The sequence below is a fragment of the Salvia miltiorrhiza genome, chromosome 7 (genome assembly GCF_028751815.1).
Source record: "Salvia miltiorrhiza cultivar Shanhuang (shh) chromosome 7, IMPLAD_Smil_shh, whole genome shotgun sequence".
NCBI classification, from domain to species: domain Eukaryota; kingdom Viridiplantae; phylum Streptophyta; class Magnoliopsida; order Lamiales; family Lamiaceae; genus Salvia; species Salvia miltiorrhiza.
The window spans coordinates 55,622,964-55,647,573 of record NC_080393.1 but is presented as its reverse complement, the minus strand read 5'-3'; the positions used below and the strand labels follow the sequence as shown (position 1 = coordinate 55,647,573).

General features: G+C 37.8%; 4 long non-coding RNA genes across 4 annotated transcripts; 1 reads left to right on the top strand and 3 right to left on the bottom strand.

Annotated features, from left to right (window-relative positions):
* Positions 1 to 9,200: 9,200 nt before the first annotated feature.
* Positions 9,201 to 12,186, bottom strand: LOC130995040 (uncharacterized). Its single transcript, XR_009092024.1, has 3 exons — positions 11,784 to 12,186; positions 10,078 to 10,156; positions 9,201 to 9,492 (listed from the first exon to the last, which is right to left on the bottom strand). It is a non-coding gene; the product is annotated as an uncharacterized LOC130995040 (long non-coding RNA).
* On the top strand, positions 10,498 to 11,814 carry LOC130995007 (uncharacterized). Its single transcript, XR_009091989.1, has 2 exons — positions 10,498 to 11,400; positions 11,497 to 11,814. It is a non-coding gene; the product is annotated as an uncharacterized LOC130995007 (long non-coding RNA).
* A 2,825-nt stretch (positions 12,187 to 15,011) lies between the features above and the next one.
* Positions 15,012 to 17,926, bottom strand: LOC130994984 (uncharacterized). The gene is made up of 3 exons (XR_009091959.1): positions 17,829 to 17,926; positions 15,931 to 15,993; positions 15,012 to 15,243 (listed from the first exon to the last, which is right to left on the bottom strand). It is a non-coding gene; the product is annotated as an uncharacterized LOC130994984 (long non-coding RNA).
* Positions 17,927 to 20,854: 2,928 nt separating this feature from the next.
* LOC130994985 (uncharacterized) lies at positions 20,855 to 23,991 on the bottom strand. The gene is made up of 3 exons (XR_009091960.1): positions 23,704 to 23,991; positions 21,807 to 21,869; positions 20,855 to 21,120 (listed from the first exon to the last, which is right to left on the bottom strand). It is a non-coding gene; the product is annotated as an uncharacterized LOC130994985 (long non-coding RNA).
* Positions 23,992 to 24,610: the final 619 nt, after the last annotated feature.

Genomic DNA, 24,610 nt, shown 5'->3' with positions numbered 1-24,610 from the left:
GCTTCTACTCGATGGACTTATGTATGCTTATTATCTACTCGCAATAAAGCATTTGCAAAGCTTATTGCCAAAATAATCGAATTAAGAGCTCAAATTCCCGATTACCCAATAAAGTCCATTCGAATGGACAACGCCGGTGAATTCACATCAAAATCTTTTGATGAATATTGTATGTCATTGGGTATTAAAGTGGAGCATCTTGTTCCATATGTCCACACACAAAATGGTCTAGCTGAATCCTTAATCAAACGTTTAAAACTAGTAGCTAGACCATTGCTACAAAAATCAAACTTACCTATTACTTGTTGGGGTCATGCGATTTTGCATGCTGCAAATTTTCTCCAAATCCGACCAACTGCATATCATGAATATTCCCCAATACAATTAGTACGTGGTAAAGAACCAAACATTTCTCATCTGCGAATATTTGGTTGTGGAGTTTATACTCCAATAGCGCCACCAAAACGTACCACAATGGGACCTCAGCGTAAGCTAGGTATATACGTGGGTTATGAATCTCCATCTATAATTAAATTTCTTGAACCCATGACTGGGGATCAATTTACTGCACGGTACGCTGACTGTATTTTTGATGAAGATCATTTCCCGACATTAGGGGGAGACAAAAGCCCAACTTTAACACAATGTCGAGAAATTTCATGGAATGAAAAGAATCTTCACTATTTAGATCCACGTACTAATGAATCTGAACTGGAAGTTCAAAGGATAATTAACTTGCAATATTTAGCAAGTAATTTGTCAGATGCATTTACTGATCATAAAGGAGTGACAAAATCATATATTCCTGCTATGAATGCACCACAAAGGATTGAAGTTCCATATGGACAAAATAAATCAGCTGATAATCCCGAACGCCAGAAGCGTGGGAGACCTATTGGTGCTAAAGATAAAATCCCCGCAAAACAAAATCAAATAAAAATATGATATCACTCCAACAACCTCTTGAAGAGGATCATCCTGTAGATGATAATCCCAGTACTTCTAAAAGTGCACTAACTAATACTGGGATTGCGGAACAACCAGATCATAATATAATGGGAATTGATAAAAATCTGGTTGATGTCAACATTGAAGTTGCTATGAACTTTATAAATACGGGAGAAACTTATAACAGAAATGTTATTGTAATAGACGATGTATTTGTATCTACAATTGCATGTACTATTTCAAATGATAATCTGGATCCAGAACCAAAAACAGTAGCACAGTGCCGGAAGCGCTCTGATTGGTTGAAATGGAAGGAAGCAATTGAGGCAGAGTATAACTCGCTAAAGAAAAGAAAAGTTCTTGGTACTATAATACTTATACCCGACAATGTTGAACCATTGGGATATAGATGGGTATTTGTACGAAAGAGAGATGAGAATAATGAGGTGGCAAGATATAAAGCGAGATTAGTAGCTCAAGGGTTTTCGCAGAGACCTGGAATTGATTTTGATCAAACATATTCTCCTGTTTTAGATGGCATAACATTCCGCTATTTGATATCTCTGGCATCATCAATGAATTTAGAAATGCAGTTAATGGACGTCGTGACTGCATATTTATATGGGTCACTAGACGCTGATATCTATATGAAAATCCCTGAAGGATTCAAAATTCCTCATATGAAGGAAAATGAAACTCGTGACATGTATTGTGTGAAATTAGAAAAATCGTTGTACGGTTTAAAACAGTCGGGAAAGATGTGGTATAACCGACTTAGTGAATTCCTCTTGAAGAAGGAATATGTGAATAATGATATATGCCCTTGTGTGTTCATTAAAAGATCACAAAATGGTTTTTGTATCATTTCTGTTTATGTTGATGATATAAATATAATTGGAACACCCAAAGAGGTTGAAGAAGCTCGTTCATGCTTAAAGATGGAGTTTGAAATGAAAGACTTGGGTAAAACCAAGTTTTGTCTCGGTCTGCAGATCGAGCATCTCCCTGAAGGAATTCTTGTACACCAGTCAACTTATGTGAGTAAGATTTTAGAGAAATTCTATATGGATAAATCACATCCACTTAGTACACCTATGGTTGTCCGATCACTAGAAATAGATAAGGACCCATTTAGACCTAAAGAAGATGATGAGGATATTTTAGGACCAGAAGTTCCTTATTTGAGTGCAATTGGAGCACTACTTTATCTCGCAAATTGCACAAGGCCTGATATAGCATTTGCGGTTAACTTGCTAGCAAGATTCAGTGCTTCTCCTACACGAAGACATTGGAATGGTGTTAAACACATACTTCGTTATCTTCAAGGTACAAAAGATCTTGGTTTGTTCTATCCAAGAAACCAAGACATGACATTGGTAGGCTATGCGGATGCTGGTTATTTATCTGATCCCCATAATGCTAAATCTCAGACTGGTTATGTTTTCCTCTGTGGTGGTACAGCTATTTCTTGGAGATCTGTTAAACAGACTCTAGTTACTACTGTAACACCCCAATTTTCATAAACTTTACTATTTAAAAAAATTTAGAGAACAAAAGATAGTAAAATAATAATTTCTTAATTTATAAGAAAAAATTTAAACTAATTTAAAATTCCATTTGCCAAACTAAAGTAGTACCATAAAAACAAAATAAAACTTAATGAGTTCAACTAAAATGTTCAATGTAAAATCCTTATCCCTAGTCATTCTCCACTTCCATGGCCACTTCGACTCTGAAACTGCAAAACTGAAAATATAAGGGGTGAGCATATTGAAAAATATACTCAGTGAGGAACATAACAAATATCCATATACATCACATATATAATCAAAACACGTTATCATACTTGCAAACATACGCCAAGAGACCGGAGCCCCTTGAAAAACATAATCCTAGTTTGAGTCGATGGCTTAAGTCCCATGACCAAACACATACATAAATCAATGGCTTAGGTCCCATGATCGATCAATGGCTTAGGTCCCATGATCACACATAACATAGATCAATGGCTTAGGTCCCATGATCGCACATAACATAGATCAATGGCTTAGGTCCCATGATCACACATAACATAGATCAATGGCTTAGGTCCCATGATCGCACATAACATAGATCAATGGCTTAGGTCCCATGATCGCACATAACATAGATCAATGGCTTAGGTCCCATGATCGCACATAACATAGATCAATGGCTTAGATCCCATGATCGCACATAATATCATAATCATAAGATGCACGTAAACAAGTAATCAAGCGCGATAATAAAAACATATATAACCATATGAATAAGTGTAAAATCCCTCACCTTAAAATCGCTTTGGAAAACTTTACGAATCGTTAGTGCTCAAAATAAAAACTCCACTATGCGTACAAACAAAGAAATTAAAGAAACAAATATATCAGAGCTTTTTTTTTTCTGTGTTGTTATGCGCATGTGACCTATATATATATACAAGTTTTTGGGAAAAGTAATGATAATCGAGAATTTGATTTGAGTAAATCCCTTTGGTCACTCAAATATATATACGTATTTATATACTATAATATAAAGAATTTGTTTAGTGAAATATTACTATTTTAAGCTATAGTCCAAATACAGATTAATCTAATTATTAAAACTAATCATAATAGAATAAGAATTAACTAAATATTTAAATAGCCTCCCATTCATATAGACCATTCGATCAATGCGCAATGTAAAAAAAAAAAACTACAATTGAGACATCAATCCAAATCTAAAATTTAAAGAACAAAAGCATTAAATAAATTTTCTTTCGTATACATACATATAATGATTGCCTACATATATTTCTTTTATCTATGTGTTCGATTAAGAGTAAGTAAGTATACATATTAACCTAATCTATAAAGGATTGCCACAAATCTATTTTTATTAGAATAATCACTATAATAATAATAATAATAATAATAATAATAATAATAATAATAATAATAATAATAATAATAATAATAATAATAATAATATAGATAAAATTAATGGTGCATATCTACATCGATCATGTAATTATCTAAAAAAATTATAAACTATACAAGAAAAATACTAATAATTCAACTTATATATAAATCTAAATATTTGGGATGTTACAACCTATCCCACTTAAAAATAATTTCGTCCTCGAAATTTCTAATCATGCTTCATTCGTGTCATCTAAACAATTTCACAATTATAACTATTACTAACAGAGCTAAACATAATAGTACTACTAGAACATAAAAACACCATTAAAAAAATATCATGTAAGACATCATAACCGCCATATCTATAATTGAACAATTAAAACACATACCTTGGAGTCGATGTAGCGCATGAGTTTCGAATGACTAGGCTTACTTAACCTTTTCAAATCAATTTTTTTTTAAAACACGAGTCTACAGAAACGTAGACCCGCTCTGATACCACTATGTAACACCCCAATTTTCATAAACTTTACTGTTTAAAAAAATTTAGAGAACAAAAGATAGTAAAATAATAATTTCTTAATTTATAAGAAAAAATTTAAACTAATTTAAAAATCCATTTGCCAAACTAAAGTAGTACCATAAAAATAAAATAAAACTTAATGAGTTCAACTAAAATGTTCAATGTAAAATCCTTATCCCTAGTCATTCTCCACTTCCATGGCCACTTCGACTCTGAAACTGCAAAACTGAAAATATAAGGGGTGAGCATATTGAAAAATATACTCAGTGAGGAACATAACAAATATCCATATACATCACATATATAATCAAAACACGTTATCTGTCACAGCCCGCCCTAACTATGGATAGTTAGGCCGAGTGATCCACGACTAGGGATGGGGTTAAAGAAGAAGGGGAAGAAAAAGGGCGTCATTTATAGCCGTAAAACTTACTCATCTTAATAAAACTCGTCATTTTTATTCATTAATACTCAATTGAAAACAGTCTATGAAAGACAGCATAAAACTTAATTAATATCATTAATCAAGTTATACATCGTATGAAACCATTCTCTTAAGACTCAAAGTATGACATAACATACTATAACATCAACAACATCTTGCAGCGGAAAGTAGCTAGACATATGTATGAAGACATATTCTAGACAGGTTAACTATTTATTAACAACCCTGGAGACTCCGCTCATTGCAGCACCATCATCACATCAGCTCAACCTGCACATTTAGAAAACATATGCAGGGCTGAGTACAAAAGCACTCAGTGGGCACGTATGCCTAGGTATAAAAATACATGCTTCAAAACTGTAAATTGTCATGCCATCATAAACAGTACAGCAAGGGAGTTTTTCGCTAAAAAGGCCCAAGCTTACTAAGTTCATTTGTGATTCTTAAAGTTCGTCTGATCAGACTAAGTTCTTTTGTAATCTATCATATCTGAAACTGTGTGCCGGAGAGGTGGCCACCTCTCACGGTCACTTGACCGGCCAACCCGCTAGATGACTCACGGTCACTGGTATACACTAGCCCTGGCAGGATAGCTATCAACTGCTCAGGACCCGAATTCGATTGCATCATTGGCAAAGCCAAAGCAGATAGATATCATACTAAAATTTAAACATTTTATGGCAAGACAATACTTGAAATAACTTTAACTCAAATATTTTGTAACGAAATAACTTGTTCAAATGTAACATTAAACTCATTTGATAGATATATATAAAACTGAAATTAACAGTTAAATCATCTCATGCATTCATTCGTATAAGAGGCCTACGACACGCAGGGGATCTCTATATACGTATAGTAAAAGTAATGCCCACCTCGTTGTGTCTCTGTATCAATGAGTAACGTCACTCTCTCCCTCAAGTCGTTACTTCCCAAAAGGACCTTCATCGTTATGAAGAATTGGTGAGAAGTTATAAAAGAAACCTCGATTAATAATCTAATTTCTTTTATGAAGCATTAGTATCTCTAATGTTCATCTCTCTTGATTGTTAATCAATATAACAATTATTATCTCTCGTCATTACTCATTAATTATAACATCCTTATGTTATAATTAGCAGCGCTTCAATTAAAAGAAATATTTAACACATCGAAAAGTCCACTTTCTTAGCAGATCTATTCGCTCTCATCTCGTCTAATTAACCAATTAGAAAGTTAAACTTTCCATTAGGCATGTATTTGAGTCACGGGTCAACAAGAATCGACTATGCTCAAATTCTAATTTCACTAAAAATTTCGACATGACCTATTCATATATAATGTCAGCCACGAGATTTCAACGCGTGAATCTCACTACGTGAACTCGTCTCTCGACTCAAAACTTAACATCTTGACATCTTTTCAACGCAAACCAAACAATTCAAAATCATCAAAACTCTTTATCAGTAAACTATCATTTATACTCGACACCAATTGTTCGAGTGTCAGATACCAACATTTATGTGCGTTAATCATAACTCTCACAACTCACACCATTTAGTCATATCGTATCATCCATCAAAACAAATATAATCAAGTTGTTTTCTAGAAAGTTTTGCTGTTTTTGTGTCATCTTTAAAAATTCATAACAACCAACTCAATCATCATAAACTCTCATACCAATTGATCTCAAAAACTCCATGAAGTGTAGTTCACTCTAAAAATGGTAGTTAACCAAAAAGGTTAAAGGTTTTTGGAGATATTGCTCTTTTAGTGCAGGCTGTCAAAGATTGACAGTTTCTGCCAATTTTGTTTAGGCCATTAGAAACCAAGGCAAACCTTAATAAAATTCCATCAAATTTAATCAGCCAAAACTAAAGGTATCCTTGAAGATTTGGTTAAAATTTCACAAGAGAAAACGTTCATATGATCTGCCAAATAAACAATGAAACTCATACACTTATACTGTTGGAAAAATATGACAGCAGAACAGGGCATTTTTGAAATAATAAACTGCTCTGTTTCAGAGGTCATAAAAATCGAAATCTTATGTTTTTAGAAAAGTATTGAAGTCTAGTTTCGTTTTAAAAAAACGGTGATGCAAAATCCTTCATGGATTAATAGATATAAACGTTTTTGTGAAGTCTACCAACAGTTGACAGATTCTGTCAAGGATTGTTTCAAAATATCTTTAAAATACCAAACATCATCCAAAAGACATGAAATTTTGCAGCGACGAAATACACATATCATAGATAAACATACTAAAATTTCAGAGCCATCAAGCAATGAAAACTCATCGAAACATAAGCTTGAAACTGCTGTAAAATTTTGACAGAATTCCAGTTTTAATTTCGTTCAACAATTATCATCCATAAATTGTAAATCAATTAGCATGCTCATGTGATATCGTAGAACACATATACGCAATAATATTCATTATGCAACGTCCCAAACTTCACGAATTTAAATAATCATACTCTAAAAATTTATACAATTTTCGTGCTTGGAAAAATACGAATTTAATATATATCGATTCTAGCATACCCCTAAGCACAAATATCAAGTCAAAACGATCAAACAAAAATCGAAAGACAAGCTAATATGTGAAAAACGGGGCTGCCCTCATGGGTTTCATAACTACGGTTCGTTCCGTTCTTACTCCCTTCATTAAACATGCTCAACATCTACCCAAGAACAACATACTAAAATTTCACGACGATCCGACGTCGTTTCAAAATAAAGTCGAGAATCGACGTTTTTCGACGTCAACGAAAATCGAAAAGAAAACCATCAAAACGTAGGTAGAGATCTTACCTACTTAGATACGTGATCGAAAAGATGATCGGCGCTCGTCTCGGTGCTCAAATCGGAGGTCAAAAGCTTAAGCTTCTCAACAATGGAGATATGCGTGAGTTGTGTGTGTGTTTAGTGTGTGTGAGATAATTAAAAATTAAAAGTGAGGGGTGTTGGCTGCTAACAGCCGTAAGTAAGTGAGGGGAAAGGGGTTTGGGCGGTTGGGGGGTGGTTAGGGGTAGGGTAGGTTAGATATTTAGTCGTTAAATATCTCGTTTCGTCTCGTCTCGTCTCGTCTTAACGACTAACTACCCATACTCTTCGTTACTCGCCCTCTCAACTCCTACTCACTTTCATTACACTCGTAATTCTATATAAATATAGAAAACGCATGCCCGTTCTCGAAATTCTGATAAACGAGCTCGGTTCGTTTATCGAGAAATCCCAATTTACTATTCACTCGTCGTCCAAAAATAAAAACTTTCATTATTGGACTCGTATCGAAAAACTAAGAATATTTCTTGACGACGTGCACGTAAGATTTTGAAAGTCGACAAACAGACGAAATAGCAGTATTTTTACTATTCATCGTCAAAAAGTCAAAAATTTCAAAAACGTCTTAACGGACTCAGATTTCACTTCCGAGTTCACCGTTCTCATTCAAATAATTATCTCGAATTATTCAAATACTCAAACTCAATTACGGATATAAAATCCCACATCATCCAAACATCATCAAAAGAACATCTCAACATCTTTTAAAAAAAACAAGAAAACTTCATATAACTCCTCATCTCTGTACAAGTAATCAAACAAAGGATACCCTAATTACTCAAACTCAAGCAACTAAACACGTCATCAAAAGCCCGGGTATTACATTATCATACTTGCAAACATACGCCAAGAGACCGGAGCCCCTTGACAAACATAATCCTAGGTTGAGTCGATGGCTTAAGTCCCATGACCAAACACATACATAAATCAATGGCTTAGGTCCCATGATCGATCAATGGCTTAGGTCCCATGATCACACATAACATAGATCAATGGCTTAGGTCCCATGATCGCACATAACATAGATCAATGGCTTAGGTCCCATGATCGCACATAACATAGATCAATGGCTTAGGTCCCATGATCGCACATAACATAGATCAATGGCTTAGATCCCATGATCGCACATAATATCATAGTCATAAGATGCACGTAAACAAGTAATCAAGCGCGATAATAAAAACATATATAACCATATGAATAAGTGTAAAATCCCTCACCTTAAAATCGCTTTGGAAAACTTTACGAATCGTTAGTGCTCAAAATAAAAACTCCACTATGCGTACAAACAAAGAAATTAAAGAAACAAATATATCAGAGCTTTTTTTTTTCTGTGTTGTTATGCGCATGTGACCTATATATATATACAAGTTTTTGGGAAAAGTAATGATAATCGAGAATTTGATTTGAGTAAATCCCTTTGGTCACTCAAATATATATACGTATTTATATACTATAATATAAAGAATTTGTGTCACAGCCCACTATCCCACTGACGGGTTAACAGGGGTTATGACTTGGGGTGAACAATAAGAAATGGAAATGGACAATTACTTAACATTAAAGTATATGGAAATGTCACTCATAGATAAAATGCTAGGATCATATATGATTATTTGGATACTTATAAACCATACACATAAATGAGAACTGATTAAGGTGGGTTACCCAATAACACGTGTCACAATTTCATAACATAAAGTTATCCTAATCAAAGTGTTTTGCAGCGGAAAACGTGTGAGATATACATATGAAGATGTATACTCAATGTTACATTTCTTGAAATGTCAAAGGAACACCCGCTCAACATCATTCCATTCCATCAACTGCTCAACATGCACATTTAGAAATACATGCAGGGCTGAGTATAAAAATACTCAGTGGGCATAGCCGAAAATACATTCATGCATACATATATAAATTGAACTGCCATAACAGTAACACACAGGGGTTTTCTTAAATGACATGCGCTTACTAAAATATTTCTTTCATTTTCATAAAGTCGATCGGCCGATCATTTTCCTTCATATGATCCATATCTGTTCCTTTCTATCACGCGCCGGGAAGGAGGCCTCCTTACCACGGACGCCAAGACCGGTCGCAAGCGACTCGCGGTCTCCATGAGTGTACACGTTAACCCTAGCTAGCGACCTTTGTCTAGCATAGGATCCCAATTGGATTTCCTTTAAAGTTGGCGAACCAACACAGATAGGATACATATAAAAACATAAACATTTTTGGCAGTCAATCATTTCATAAACATTTCATTTTTATTTCATAAGAGTCATTTATCATTTGGGCATAATAATAAACTGAAATTAACAGTTAAAATCATCTCATGCATATATTCGTATAAGAGGCCTACGACACGCAGGGGATCTCTATATACGTATAGTAAAAGTAATGCCCACCTGGATAGGCAAAGCCTGAAGATCATACACATAAAAACCTGTCTTGGGAAAGCAGCGCTAATCCCCCTGGTCACAAAGCCTACAAGAAATTCTATTCTTAATAGGTCTCGTGAAGCTAATCTTAAGTCATGGTGTAGTGCTTAATATTCTATGATTCACTTAGCCGGGTTTTCAAAATTTAATAAATAAATAATTGAAAACATTTCTCTTGAGTTAAGAACACCAACAATATCCTTACTCATCTTTCTTTAATAGTTGGAATTATAATAAAAACCAATTAAATCATAAATTCTCTTATTGCAAAATATAATGCAATTTCATGTCATGCTTGGCATATAATAAGTAATTACTTAAAATATGCACGTCATAATAATAATATTATTATGCAAATCATCTTTAAAATAATTAATCAAACTAATTATAGTCAAATTAATTAAATTATGGACTACCCAAAATAATTAAATGTAGGGCTAGTTCTTAAAATTTCGCAGCCCAAGCAATTAAAATAAAGGCCCAAACTATTAAAATAAACTTAGCTCAAATCATTTAAAAGATGAGGCCCAAACATTTTAATAAAAGAAATCGGCCCAAGCCCGGCCCAAAACTCAAGCCCAAACCTCTAGCACTAAACCCTTTTATCCTTCTCTTCAATCACATCCGCCGCTCACATACACACGCGGCACGCCTTGTCTCTCCCTTTCTCTCTTCGGTTCAGGCAGTCCGCCTCTTCTCCCTCAAAATTCCGCCGCCGCGGCTCCTCCTCCGGCGAGAAACCGACGACCGATCCTCTCCCTCTACCCCATCTTCTTCTCCCTAGTTTTCCCTCTACCTACACAAACATACGCACCCAGCGGCTGCGCCGCCCAGCCCTCTCTCCTTCACGCAGCAGGAGCAACCGCCGCGGAGCGCCGCTGCCTCCGGCGTCCTCGCAGCAGATCCGCCGTCGCCTCCCTCGGTTTCTCTCTCGGCGACAACAGCCCATGGCTGCCGCCGTCCTGATCCCGACAAGACTCATCCCAGCCAGACCAGACCACCTCTCTCTCTCTCCAGCCGTGGCCGGGCAGCAGCGGCACCGCCGCCGTGCCCTGCCTCCCTCCGCTGAAGCCCAACCTCCCATCTCTTTCTTCTCTTCTTCCCCTAGCTGCGCCCCCAACATCTCTCTATTTCCCTCTCAACAATCAAACACACGCGCACGGACATGGCATAAGCCACGCCGCCGCCGGATACAGGACAGCAAACGCCCCACCGCGGTGCGCCGCCGCCTGCTCCTTCTTTTCCGACAAACAGCCGAAGCTTCCTCCGTCTCCGCCCCGCCCGAAATCGGTAAACCCTAACTCATCTCTTTCCCATTTTTTTCTTTTTCTCATCTTTTTTTTTAATCAAAACTGAAATACTTCTCTCTTTTCTCCTCTTTGACAGATCGGAAACGACGACAGGTTCACCGCCGCCGCTCCGTTGCCGACGACGAGCCACCGAGGCTGTCATTTCCCGACCTCGACTCACACACAAAACAGGGGTGTCAAACATAGGGTTTTCATGTGCAAAATCACTTTACAACTGTAATACTCAATATAAAGTCTTTTATTCATCTGTAATTTCATTTCACATATAACATATCTTGTAAACATATAGTGAAACGTCAAGTAACTGTGTGTGTTGGGATTCTGTGTTGGTGATTTGGAGAATTAAACAAAAGGGGATAATACCTTGAGTAGACGGTGTGGGATGTTTGTTTCTTGTTACTGAAAACTTCTTGTGGTTTTGTGAAAGTAAATGGAGATGCTTTACCCAATATGAATCTGGGTTTGTGTGGTCCGAAAATGTGCAGCTGTTTAAGGCTCTGAAATTCCAGTTCATGAATTGAGAAGTAATGAAAATTGGAAGAGAGAACCTTCTATTCATTACCCTTTCTTTTGGAAGAGAGAATTCGTGAATTGAGAAATAATGAATGCACTATAGTCTTGGCAGAAGAACATGGCAGACAAGCTTTAGACAAGCTTTACTCAAAAGGCTATAAAGTAGGACTAGACCTTTGAGGATTATAGGGAGTGGGTGGAAAGGGAATTTGACAGGCATAGGGTAGTTGGTAAAGAGTGTAAAGTGTGGGTGTTGATTGGATTAATAAAATCCCTCATGATAAAATATCGGGACTGTAATAATACTTCAGGGTTCGCTAAATAAATAGCTCGTGAAAAATACTTGAATGCTAAATTAAATAAATATGCAATGCATATAATTTAATTACTAAATTTACAAATGCTTTTGTAAATCATTTTTGTTGGAATTAAAATAAATTTATTTTCTTTATATCCGGCGTGAATCATCCTGACTTCTAAGTTCAAAATAAATTCTAAATTTAGCTCGGGGAAACGGGGTATTACAATTTGTTTAGTGAAATATTACTATTTTAAGCTATAGTCCAAATACAGATTAATCTAATTATTAAAACTAATCATAATAGAATAAGAATTAACTAAATATTTAAATAGCCTCCCATTCATATAGACCATTCGATCAATGCGCAATGTAAAAAAAAAAAACTACAATTGAGACATCAATCCAAATCTAAAATTTAAAGAACAAAAGTGTAATAGCCCGCTATTTTATTTTATGATTAAGAGCAATAAATGCAAATATTTATTTTTACATCTTTCAGTTGATTTAATCCAGTGATTAGTTCTGAATTAGATGTCATTACCTGAGATGACCACGATTGAATTATTGAGTAGTCAATGATTTATTTCAAAATGATAATTGACTTAGCGAAGTCAAGTTATTATTTTATTTGCAATAGAAATATTATTTCTATTTATTTAACTTTATTACTTGAGTCGTGAGTTTACTCCGAATTGTGAAGTGAATTAAATCTACGGATTTAATTTAGATTGATTCTACGAGTCATGATATTAATAGACGAAAAGTCAGCTATCGAAATACGAGAATTATTAGAGTATTTAGTATTATTAACAAAACCCTGGGATTAGTATTACAGATACGCTATATTAGCAAGCTGTCAATCAGCCGCAACTCTACACTATCTATTACAAACATCACTCAATTCCTAGCCTACTCCCTACATTCCTATTATTACGGCAGCAACAAGAAAAGAAAAGGAAAGGCATGCGTGTGGGAACAAGCAAGCTGTCAATCAGCCACAACTTTACCTATTCTCTCTCAAGGCTTTCACATGGCATAGAGGACTAGATATTCAAGATTAGCTACCAAATTCACTCCTTTAATAATTCAGCAGCAACTCTCCCATGCCTTTAACCATGCCAAGGTACACATAGGTGTCAATCAGCCACCCTATGCCTTCCCATCATTTCAAATCTCAAAGGGCAGCCACCTTACGCCTCCACCCATCTATATCAGCCAACAATCCTTTGTTTCTCCCTTAGACACCAGAAATTTGAGGGTAAGAGATAGAGCTTGCAAAGCTTCTACCGGAACTTCGAAGAGGTAAGCCGGGCTTAAGTTTTCACCATCCTGTTCTTGATTCCTCCTGCATATGTTAAAGGAACCATCTTTATTTCAGTTCTTCTCCTGCTGAAATCAACAACAGTCTCAAACACATAACATTTTGCAAGGTATTTACTAAGCTCAGCTCGTTCGAATCCCATTTGCATTTCATCCAACAAGAATGATTTAAGTAGAAATACAAAATATATAGATGAGTATATGTTATGGACTTAGCAAAGTCACAAGCACATAAATCAGTTCATATGTATTTACTTTTCTCACATGAGACAATGATGAGAGTTCTTATGACAATAGCAAATCCAGGATGCCTAGCTTCAATCTATTGCATAATCGATAAATAGGAACCAAGAGAATCACAGTTAACCGAACTAGAAAGAAAGAACCATAGCTTGCTACTTTTGCTTTTATACCGAGAGATGGAACCGAACCTTCGTCGATGAGAAATTCGGAATCAGTCGGAGGCTGACTGCTTGTTCGTTGAGGCGGAAGAGCCTTCCTCCGACGGCAGACAATGATACCGGCCAAGGCAAGCGCGATGGCGTCGAACCAGGGGCGACAGACCATCGGTGCTTCTGAAGACTCAGAGCGGCTGCCCTGTTCGTCGAGATAAAGGAGCTTTGACGACGACACAGGATGACGGCGAGTCTTCAGGAAGGGGAGGCGAGGTTGAACGGCGACCCTCGCTGAGTTTGGGGATTTCTTCAACAGCAGCGGCGGCGGTTTCGCTCAATCGAGAAGATCGAGATAGGGGGAAAAACGGCGTCAACCTCATCAATTTCAAAGGCAGCGACGCCAGCCTCGCCGGAGATTCCAGGGGCGGCGAATCCAGAGATGAAACTAGGGCTCGATTGGATTATGCGTGAGGAAAGAAGAAGGAGGAGAGGGCGCCGGTATCGAAGACGTCGGCAGCTGACGCCGATGATAGCAGACGACGACTGGATGGCCGGAGAAGAAGAGGCCGAGCGTCGGCCTTGAGAAAGAGAAGAGAACTTCGGTTCTTTGAGGAATGAGGAGGAGGGGCCGAGAGTTTAGAGAGAGAGAGATTGGGCCTATTCTTTTTATTGTGTAATTGGGCTTTGATTATTCAGAGATATTGGGCCGAATCAGGGTGAATTTCTTGGGCTGAAGATGTTTTAATTAATTGGACTGATGCTTTTATTAAGAGGGTTGTCCTTATTAATAGTTTCCAGGCCCAGTTTCTTTTATTAATTGGACCGTAGTGTCACGACCGACCTTAATTAGGGATAATTAAGCCGGGAAATCATGACTGGGGAAGGGAAATTAAGAAGCGGGTTTAGAAAGGGGCGTATGAAAGAATACTCAAAGAACTTGAATACGCGTGAAATATTCCTTAAAAAGGAAAAAGGCATAGTTCGCATAAAAAGGGTACTCAAAGAACTTGTATACGCGTTATATTCCTTAAAAGGAAAAAGACATAGTTCGCATAAAAAGGGTACTCAAAGAACTTGTATACGCGTTATATTCCTTAAAAGGAAAAAGGCATCGTTAGGGGCTTGGCTAAAACATTATCAGAGTTTGCAACGGAAGGTGTAACTGAAATAATCAGTGTTTACAGCGGAATGCATAACTGAGATACATGTATGAAGACATGTATCCTTTCTGAGCCTACTTTAAGTTCAACAAAAACTCCACTCAGCAACACTTCATCGCCCATCACAGCTCAACCTGCACAATCATAAACATCGAAGGGCTAAGTACAAAAGTACTTAGTGGGCAGTTGCCAAGCATATAACATAACAAAACACAACATCGCATAAGAGGCATAAGTTTCTTTCATATCCTTTGCTCATTAAACATTTCCAAATTCATAAACAGCATGAGCGCATTCTTCATCATTAACAATCATAAACACGCATCGTGTCGTGGAGAAGGCCTTCCCCAACGAACACGGGCATCGCGCCGTGAGAGGGGGCCTCCCTCAGCGGTCACGGCATCGTACTATTGAGGGAGGCCTCCCCCAATAGACGCTGTAACACTGGCATACTGGCATACTGGCATCGCGCCGCGAGAGAGGCCTCTCTCAGCGGACACGGGCATCGCGCCAGTGAGGAAGGCCCTCCTCAACGGACACGGCATCGTACTGTTGAGGGAGGCCTCCCCCAACAGACGCAAGCATCAAACATAAGCATAAACTTATCAGTGTAAAGCATTCAAGCGTAAATAAGTGTAATCAAGCGTAAATTACATAGGGCGTAAATAATATAAACAGCATAGCGTAAATCATTTAACGTGCAGCATAATAAAGCTTAACTCATTTAAGCGTAATAAAGCATACCATACTTGAAGATCCAATTTGCATTTTAAAGCATAACATTTGCATAGCATTTTATTTACGCGTAAGGAATTGCCCACCTGATAGCAAAGTTTTGCTAAGGTACTCTAACTCCTTGTGTAGTTCTTACTCTCGCGCTTGACCTTAATCACGAGAATATAAAATAAGACATTGCCTCGAGGAAAATTCTTAATTAATGAGAAAGCGTAATTTAACTATGCATGAATCTGGTATGCATGAACTAATACTCTGAGCGATAATCGGGAATTCTACTATTAATCCTCGTTAATAGATTTAGCTAATTCTCGTCTAGCGCGGTCGAATAAAACTGTGATTCTTCCTTCCTCATTGGAATATTCTAGTCGTGAAATAAACCTCACATTTGTACTTGATTGAAAAATGACTAACTCGGCTTTAAACGAGGTGTGACCTTGTAGAAATTATCGGGCTTTTCGATAGAAGCATCATTACTAGCGTAACCTCAAATAATTAATAAGCTCAAAAGAGAGTAGCCAATTAATTAAATAAACCAGTGGCTTAAATGAAATAAACAATAATGGCTTGCTTTAAAGTCGGAAGTCCAAAAACATTAATTAATAAACTGGGCGGCTCATTACTGATAAATAATTGGGCTCCATCAAAAATTGATACTGCTAGGCTTAGCTCAAAGGAATAACTTCAGCTCAAGCTTTAAAAGAATTAAAGCCCAACTTAAAAAGTCTTCGACCCAAAACAATTAAAATAGGGGTCCAAATAATAATTAATGTGGACTGAAAAGAATTAATCTTAGCCCAAAAAGGCAATTTAATCGGCCAAAATGATGAATTAAACTGGCCCAACGAAATATAAATGGGACTAGAATAATAGCCCATCATAAAATATGCATCAGCCCAACTCCTTAATTAAATCGAGCCCAATAGAATTAATGAGAAGGGCCAATTAAATAAAAGACTGGCCCAATTCGAATTTAACTGTGAAAGCCCAAGCAATTAAAATCAAGCCCGAACTTAAAAGTCTTTGGCCCACAACAATTAAAAGGAAAAAGCCCAAATCTTTAAAACACAAGCTCAAAAATTCGGCCCAACTTAAAACAAAATAGGAGCCCATTTGATTAAAAATAGTGTAAGCCCAAAACATAGCCCAACTTACAAAAAAAACAAAAGGCCCAAATCTCTTCTTCTCCTCCCCTCGCTCGGTTATCTCTCTCTCAACTCTCAAACCAGCCGACACTCTCCTTCTCTCTCAAACCACTCTAGGAAATCCAATCGAGCTCTCTCTCTCGATTCACGGCTCCGACGAGGTTGCCGGCGTCGCCGCCGCCTAAGCCCGACAAGGTCGTGCCTCCTCCCTTCCCTCTCTTCTTCTCTTACCCCTTTTCCCGTCTCTCTCTCTTTTTTTTAAAACTGAACTCTAATAATCTCTCTCCTCTCCTCCAAATTTCCGACAGAAAAAGAAAAAGGCAGCGGCTTGCCGCCGAGCCGTCACCGGCCGTGAGCAGCCCCCGGCTGTTCTCACCCACTTCTATTCCGACGAGTAGCAGCGAAAGCCGCCGCCGATCCCTGTGTTCACGGCTCAGCAGCCTCACAATCTCAGCCCTCTCCTCGCCGATCGACTGCAACGAAGGTCGCCACCTTCGACGGCCTCCTCCAACAACTCACACATCCCGACTCACAACAACAGCGACAACAGCTTCATCTCAACACTCACGCCCACACACAATGCATAGATACTCCCTTTTCTTTTCTTTAACCAATTTGTGATAATTCTAAAATGTAGTAGAAAGAACATTTTATGGAACTCATTTATCAGAAAAAGAACAAGGTATGCGTGCTGATTTCTGTGACATAATATGTGTGCGTATCCTCTGTGAATTGTGCAGTCCTAGTTAGTGTTGATTATGTACATGAACATGTCATCGGTGATGGTTTTCTTTATAAAATGAATGACTGATTTTGAGTGTATGTGTGAGTTGGTTTACCTCTTATGAAAATAAGTTGATTTCTCCAGGAGTGAGTTGCTGTAAATTGATGTTGGCTGCTGTGGTGTTTGAATCAGTGGATAGAAACTGAAATAAATTGCTTATTTGCTTAACAATTGCAGGATGAACTTAATCAAAGGAGAAGAAAGCATTGAAGCCAAGCATTACCTTGAGAGCTTCGGCTGAAACGAACTGGAATTGATCCTCTGAACTGTTGGATGAAAATGAAATGAGAGTGAATATTGCATTTGTTGGGTGGGGAGCAAGTGGTGGTGGAGTTGATAATTAAAGGTTGAATGAATAATTGAGTGGAGTTGGTGGAGTGGAGTTGGTGATTGAAGAGCTTTTGCTTTTGCTAATTGATTTGGTTGTCTTCTTGATTGATTATGCTATGCATGAAAGAGGCTTATGATGTTACTCATGTGGTCAACGTATATACATGCTTCATGCTTGAGGTCTAAATTATGCTATGGTATGTTGATAGTGTAGGAGACATTAGGGAGTGGAAAGAATAATGATGATTGTAAAGTAAATAGAATTGAGGTTACTAATAAAAAAAATCATCTAGCTTGATTAATATTAATTAATCAAGTATTTGTAAAACTAATATTGGGTTCTACTAAATAACGACGCTTCGTTATAACTCTCTACGAATTAAATATCTAATTTAACTCGTTCTTATGATTCGGAATTAGATCACGACTTCCAAGTAAATAATAGAAATAATATTTCTATTAATAACTTGACTTTGCTAAGTCAGTTATTAAACTGGATAATAAATTATTGAATGGCTCAATAATCCTCATCGCGTTTTTCTCATACGTTATAAAAGTATAAAGCTAAAATAATAACTTCCGTTTCTGATCAGGACCATAAACTGGATTCATTTATAAAAATTGCATTTACTAGTTTTAATCATAATTAAAAGAGCGGGCTACTACATACTACCCCTCTTAACAAAAATTTCGTCCCGAAATTTGCATATCTCTGCTAAAATAGTTCGGGGTATTTTTCCTTCATCTTGTCTTCTAGTTCCCACGTGGCTTCTTTTGTCTGCGGTGTCTCCATAAGATTTTCACTGATGTGATTGAGGCTGATTTCGCAAGTGTCCACATATTGCTGGCAAAGGGTGCGGGTGTTCCCAATTACTGAACCTCGTTGTTTGTTGGGGTATTGCGTGGAGTAGTGACCCTTTTTGGCCACAATTGTAACAACCGTTAGTCCCAGCTCGACAAACACCCCTATGCATCTTACCACAATTTGGGCAAGGTAAAACTCCTTTCTGACCTTGGCTACCCCCAGTTGACTCGAGGTTAGTCTGTGCCTCGTGCCTTGGTTGAATAAACTGTTCAGCCCGTTCATATTCTTGCCATACTCGCTTATTAATCGGATTGATTTTGTCTTCATTGTTGTCCCACTTGCGCTTCCCTTTGAGGGTATGCGAGGCTCTTGGTGGATCGTTTGGCGTTGAGATCAACAATGGGGCTGACTTGTCCGACGGCATTGCAGCTTCAACGTCAAGTGCCCTGTTCAGAGACTCCGTGTATGAGAGTCCTCTGTGGCTTGCTAGAGCCATACTGATCTTGTACCGCAGACCGGCACAAAATTTCTCTGCCATCTTCTCATCTGTGTCCACTTGTTGTGGAGCAAACCTAGACAGGTTGCAGAATTCCTTGTCGTATTCAACCACAGATTTCTTTCCTTGCTTCAACTCGTAGAACTCAACTTCTTTCTTCTTCCTATAGCTTTTCGGAATATATTTATCATATAATCCTGTCTTAAAATCTTCCCAAGTATAACTTGCCCATTGTTCAGGTGTCAGAATTTTTCGTCGTGCTTTCCACCAGAAGTCAGCCGATCCTGTTAGTTGGAATGAGACGCAAGATAGGCGTTCCTCATCAGTACAACGTAGAAAGTTGAAAATGCGTTCCATTGCACGCACCCAAATCTCAGCTTCAGCCGGTTCACTCGTTCCGTCAAACGTAGGTGGATTTTGCCTTAAAAAGAGTTCTTCGACTCTCCTAGTTGGGGGCGGAGGGGATGGGTTATGTCCTTGAGCATCTTGTGGTTCTTCGGGTACAGCGTTACGGTTTCTGCGATTGTTATTGTTTCTCGCAGGGCGTCCTCTCTTAGGCGGCATTCTGGTAGCAAAGATGTGCCAATTAGTACACTCTAGCATAATCTAATACAAGCCTCTAAAGAATTCTTGTACAGGTTAACTTATTCTAACTTGTAAACAAGTCATAACTCCAATGACAACATTGATGTAGTAAGCTTTTAAGGGTCCTTAGCATCTCCTTTCCATGAGTCATATAAATTCTTAAGCATATAATATCTCATCATCTAAACTGGATACTTAGGCATAAGTCATGGAGATTTATAGCGGCAATAAAATCATGAGCTTAAAAATTATTCTATACGCATCACTTATCTTGCTGCCTTCACTATAGCCACCAAAAGATACAATCTAATTTCTTCTATGTTTGCTTCTATGTTCTGTAGTAGTGGTGATCTCATAACTTAATAGCTCTATGTTCATATGGATTCATTCCATAGGCATACTTAATCGCGCTTGCGTAAATCATTTCATTCAATAACAACATAACAAAGCTATTGACAGTTACTCACTTTGCTATTACGATAGTTCTTACTTTTTGTAAACATTCACTCAAATCTTGGAAGAGCATACCATTCTGCTTCGTTGAGTGTGATACGATGAAGTGCTGAGCTTTGTCGATTGAACTCTAGACACTTTAGTGATCCATTCTAAGTTTGGCTTAAATAAACTCTTAGGCTCAGAGCAAACGAACTGCTCTGATACCACTCTGTCACGACCGACCTTAATTAGGGATAATTAAGCCGGGAAATCATGACTGGGGAAGGGAAATTAAGAAGCGGGTTTAGAAAGGGGCGTATGAAAGAATACTCAAAGAACTTGAATACGCGTGAAATATTCCTTAAAAAGGAAAAAGGCATAGTTCGCATAAAAAGGGTACTCAAAGAACTTGTATACCCGTTATATTCCTTAAAAGGAAAAAGACATAGTTCGCATAAAAAGGGTACTCAAAGAACTTGTATACGCGTTATATTCCTTAAAAGGAAAAAGGCATCGTTAGGGGCTTGGCTAAAACATTATCAGAGTTTGCAACGGAAGGTGTAACTGAAATAATCCGTGTTTACAGCGGAATGCATAACTGAGATACATGTATGAAGACATGTATCCTTTCTGAGCCTACTTTAAGTTCAACAAAAACTCCACTCAGCAACACTTCATCGCCCATCACAGCTCAACCTGCACAATCATAAACATCGAAGGGCTAAGTACAAAAGTACTTAGTGGGCAGTTGCCAAGCATATAACATAACAAAACACAACATCGCATAAGAGGCATAAGTTTCTTTCATATCCTTTGCTCATTAAACATTTCCAAATTCATAAACAGCATGAGCGCATTCTTCATCATTAACAATCATAAACACGCATCGTGTCGTGGAGAAGGCCTTCCCCAACGAACACGGGCATCGCGCCGTGAGAGGGGGCCTCCCTCAGCGGTCACGGCATCGTACTATTGAGGGAGGCCTCCCCCAATAGACGCTGTAACACTGGCATACTGGCATACTGGCATCGCGCCGCGAGAGAGGCCTCTCTCAGCGGACACGGGCATCGCGCCGTGAGGAAGGCCCTCCTCAACGGACACGGCATCGTACTGTTGAGGGAGGCCTCCCCCAACAGACGCAAGCATCAAACATAAGCATAAACTTATCAGTGTAAAGCATTCAAGCGTAAATAAGTGTAATCAAGCGTAAATTACATAGGGCGTAAATAATATAAACAGCATAGCGTAAATCATTTAACGTGCAGCATAATAAAGCTTAACTCATTTAAGCGTAATAAAGCATACCATACTTGAAGATCCAATTTGCATTTTAAAGCATAACATTTGCATAGCATTTTATTTACGCGTAAGGAATTGCCCACCTGATAGCAAAGTTTTGCTAAGGTACTCTAACTCCTTGTGTAGTTCTTACTCTCGCGCTTGACCTTAATCACGAGAATATAAAATAAGACATTGCCTCGAGGAAAATTCTTAATTAATGAGAAAGCGTAATTTAACTATGCATGAATCTGGTATGCATGAACTAATACTCTGAGCGATAATCGGGAATTCTACTATTAATCCTCGTTAATAGATTTAGCTAATTCTCGTCTAGCGCGGTCGAATAAAACTGTGATTCTTCCTTCCTCATTGGAATATTCTAGTCGTGAAATAAACCTCACATTTGTACTTGATTGAAAAATGACTAACTCGGCTTTAAACGAGGTGTGACCTTGTAGAAATTATCGGGCTTTTCGATAGAAGCATCATTACTAGCGTAACCTCAAATAATTAATAAGCTCAAAAGAGAGTAGCCAATTAATTAAATAAACCAGTGGCTTAAATGAAATAAACAATAATGGCTTGCTTTAAAGTCGGAAGTCCAAAAACATTAATTAATAAACTGGGCGGCTCATTACTGATAAATAATTGGGCTCCATCAAAAATTGATACTGCTAGGCTTAGCTCAAAGGAATAACTTCAGCTCAAGCTTTAAAAGAATTAAAGCCCAACTTAAAAAGTCTTCGACCCAAAACAATTAAAATAGGGGTCCAAATAATAATTAATGTGGACTGAAAAGAATTAATCTTAGCCCAAAAAGGCAATTTAATCGGCCAAAATGATGAATTAAACTGGCCCAACGAAATATAAATGGGACTAGAATAATAGCCCATCATAAAATATGCATCAGCCCAACTCCTTAATTAAATCGAGCCCAATAGAATTAATGAGAAGGGCCAATTAAATAAAAGACTGGCCCAATTCGAATTTAACTGTGAAAGCCCAAGCAATTAAAATCAAGCCCGAACTTAAAAGTCTTTGGCCCACAACAATTAAAAGGAAAAAGCCCAAATCTTTAAAACACAAGCTCAAAAATTCGGCCCAACTTAAAACAAAATAGGAGCCCATTTGATTAAAAATAGTGTAAGCCCAAAACATAGCCCAACTTACAAAAAAAACAAAAGGCCCAAATCTCTTCTTCTCCTCCCCTCGCTCGGTTATCTCTCTCTCAACTCTCAAACCAGCCGACACTCTCCTTCTCTCTCAAACCACTCTGGAAATCCAATCGAGCTCTCTCTCTCGATTCACGGCTCCGACGAGGTTGCCGGCGTCGCCGCCGCCTAAGCCCGACAAGGTCGTGCCTCCTCCCTTCCCTCTCTTCTTCTCTTACCCCTTTTCCCGTCTCTCTCTCTTTTTTTTAAAACTGAACTCTAATAATCTCTCTCCTCTCCTCCAAATTTCCGACAGAAAAAGAAAAAGGCAGCGGCTTGCCGCCGAGCCGTCACCGGCCGTGAGCAGCCCCCGGCTGTTCTCACCCACTTCTATTCCGACGAGTAGCAGCGAAAGCCGCCGCCGATCCCTGTGTTCACGGCTCAGCAGCCTCACAATCTCAGCCCTCTCCTCGCCGATCGACTGCAACGAAGGTCGCCACCTTCGACGGCCTCCTCCAACAACTCACACATCCCGACTCACAACAACAGCGACAACAGCTTCATCTCAACACTCACGCCCACACACAATGCATAGATACTCCCTTTTCTTTTCTTTAACCAATTTGTGATAATTCTAAAATGTAGTAGAAAGAACATTTTATGGAACTCATTTATCAGAAAAAGAACAAGGTATGCGTGCTGATTTCTGTGACATAATATGTGTGCGTATCCTCTGTGAATTGTGCAGTCCTAGTTAGTGTTGATTATGTACATGAACATGTCATCGGTGATGGTTTTCTTTATAAAATGAATGACTGATTTTGAGTGTATGTGTGAGTTGGTTTACCTCTTATGAAAATAAGTTGATTTCTCCAGGAGTGAGTTGCTGTAAATTGATGTTGGCTGCTGTGGTGTTTGAATCAGTGGATAGAAACTGAAATAAATTGCTTATTTGCTTAACAATTGCAGGATGAACTTAATCAAAGGAGAAGAAAGCATTGAAGCCAAGCATTACCTTGAGAGCTTCGGCTGAAACGAACTGGAATTGATCCTCTGAACTGTTGGATGAAAATGAAATGAGAGTGAATATTGCATTTGTTGGGTGGGGAGCAAGTGGTGGTGGAGTTGATAATTAAAGGTTGAATGAATAATTGAGTGGAGTTGGTGGAGTGGAGTTGGTGATTGAAGAGCTTTTGCTTTTGCTAATTGATTTGGTTGTCTTCTTGATTGATTATGCTATGCATGAAAGAGGCTTATGATGTTACTCATGTGGTCAACGTATATACATGCTTCATGCTTGAGGTCTAAATTATGCTATGGTATGTTGATAGTGTAGGAGACATTAGGGAGTGGAAAGAATAATGATGATTGTAAAGTAAATAGAATTGAGGTTACTAATAAAAAAAATCATCTAGCTTGATTAATATTAATTAATCAAGTATTTGTAAAACTAATATTGGGTTCTACTAAATAACGACGCTTCGTTATAACTCTCTACGAATTAAATATCTAATTTAACTCGTTCTTATGATTCGGAATTAGATCACGACTTCCAAGTAAATAATAGAAATAATATTTCTATTAATAACTTGACTTTGCTAAGTCAGTTATTAAACTGGATAATAAATTATTGAATGGCTCAATAATCCTCATCGCGTTTTTCTCATACGTTATAAAAGTATAAAGCTAAAATAATAACTCCGTTTCTGATCAGGACCATAAACTGGATTCATTTATAAAAATTGCATTTACTA